Raw genomic sequence first — 411 nt, 5'->3', positions numbered from 1 at the left:
TATACAAATAAACTTGCCTTGCCTTAGTAGAAAACAAAACGTGTAAATGTCTTCGATCGTTTGTCAACAATGAAGCAACTCTTTATTGTGCGTGTAGCTTGTGAACTATTACTACATCCGTTAATATCCAAAAACAGTGTTAAACAGTATATGGGCATATTATATTATAAGGCCTAGAATTATGATTAAATGTGTCTGCATTGGTGAGACGTGTTTTTCTATTAACTTTCTATGCAGTTGACTCTTATTGAGGTGAGTGTGTTGACACTGAAAAGTTGAATGAAAAGAAAAGAAAAGTGTGTGAAAGCAAGGAGAAAACGTCAGAAATGGTGTGATTCTAAGCACATTAGAATGAGTTTTCAAGGGATTGGTGAATTAATTCAGTCACAGCGTGAATTTAATTGAAATATA

This window comes from Sinocyclocheilus grahami, unplaced genomic scaffold, assembly GCF_001515645.1.
Source record: "Sinocyclocheilus grahami isolate Dianchi unplaced genomic scaffold, SAMN03320097.WGS_v1.1 scaffold992.1, whole genome shotgun sequence".
Lineage (NCBI taxonomy): Eukaryota > Metazoa > Chordata > Actinopteri > Cypriniformes > Cyprinidae > Sinocyclocheilus > Sinocyclocheilus grahami.
The sequence above is the reverse complement of the archived record's forward strand: the minus strand, read 5'-3'. Positions refer to the sequence as shown.